A 1,348-nucleotide genomic window follows, 5' to 3' on the forward strand; every position below is an offset into this window, starting at 1 on the left:
AATCCAATAACATTGGACCAAAATCAAGGATCTCTATACTGAATAACAAACTTCTCAATTTGGCATCATAACACATCGAGAGTTCATCACAGAAACATAGTGAAGTTTGTTGGAGCATGTAGAAAGTCACCAGTATGCTGCATCATCACAGAGTACCTTCCTCTGGGGTCTATAAGGGCCTATTTGCAAAATAAACAGCCAACATTTTTCATTCCATTGAAATTGGTATTCGACATGGCTCTTGATATAGCTCGTGGTATGGAGTATCTGCATTCTCAAGGTGTGCTGCATCGGGACTTGAAGTCACAGAATCTGCTCTTGGCAGAGGATTTGACTGTGAAGATCACAGATTTTGGGGTAGCTTGTTTTGAGTCAGAATGGTATTGTTTAAGGAATGATGATATTGGAACTTACCGCTGGATGGCACCTAAAATGTTCAGTGGTAAGCCTTATTCTAGGAAAGCAGATGCTTACAACTTTGGGTTGGTAGTATGGGAGCTTTTGACAGGGCAGGTACCATTTGAAGGCTTATCTCAAGCAGCTTTTGCTGTGCTAAACAAGCATGCAAGACCTCCTTTACCACTCAACTGTCCGATCCCTTTAGCAAATTTAGTTCATCAATGCTAGGCTACTGATCCCAACAAAAGGCCAGATTTCTCAAAGGTTGTTGCAACATTAGAAGGTATGAGAGGTAGCTGTCAATCACAAGTTGATTCGACGTTCCTGCCATGGCCTCTCCCTCCTTCACTTTTTTTAGAAACTCCAGTTAATTGCCTGAGCTCGTGTTTTTATGTCAGATACCCTCTCAGCAACACCAACAATGCATAGCACAACACATCATTTAGAAAAACATGAGGAGCACTCAGCCAGATCAGAGACAACTTCGATCACTTTCTGCTGCACCTGTGAGCTATTGCAGAAGAGTGCAAAGCCCATTCTCCAAGAGCTGGTTTTCATCCTAGATGATAATCATTTACTTCTGATCATTCTGTTCTTCTTCTCGGAATTGTGCATAAACATTACCCACCATATGATCAGCCAAATTGTCACAAACATTCAAACTCTCCAGTTCTCCATATTTGCTCAATTCTTCAAATATTTCCTCATAGAAATCCTCAACGTGTTCCTGGACCTTGCGTGGGTTGATACCAACGCGTTTATATCCACGACCACCATAATCATGATGATGATCATGATATCTTTCCCGCCTATCATCTATCCGTGGGCCTCTGCTCTTACTGCGACTCCTGCTGTCACTGCTCCTCTGTCTTCAGTAACTCACACCTCCGAATCATGAAAAAAATCTCTCTTTTTCTTCCGTCCTGAACTCTCCTTCCCCCATCTCTTA

The 1,348-nt window shown here is 42.2% G+C and overlaps 1 pseudogene; it reads left to right on the forward strand.

The window, feature by feature from the left end:
- The first annotated feature begins 234 nt into the window (after positions 1–234).
- Positions 235–627, forward strand: LOC148009299 (serine/threonine/tyrosine-protein kinase HT1 pseudogene; annotated as a pseudogene).
- The last annotated feature ends 721 nt before the right edge of the window (positions 628–1,348 follow it).

Source organism: Lygodium microphyllum, unplaced genomic scaffold (assembly GCF_053477565.2).
Source record: "Lygodium microphyllum isolate KBCC unplaced genomic scaffold, Lygodium_microphyllum_v1.1.10 scaffold_31, whole genome shotgun sequence".
NCBI lineage: Eukaryota > Viridiplantae > Streptophyta > Polypodiopsida > Schizaeales > Lygodiaceae > Lygodium > Lygodium microphyllum.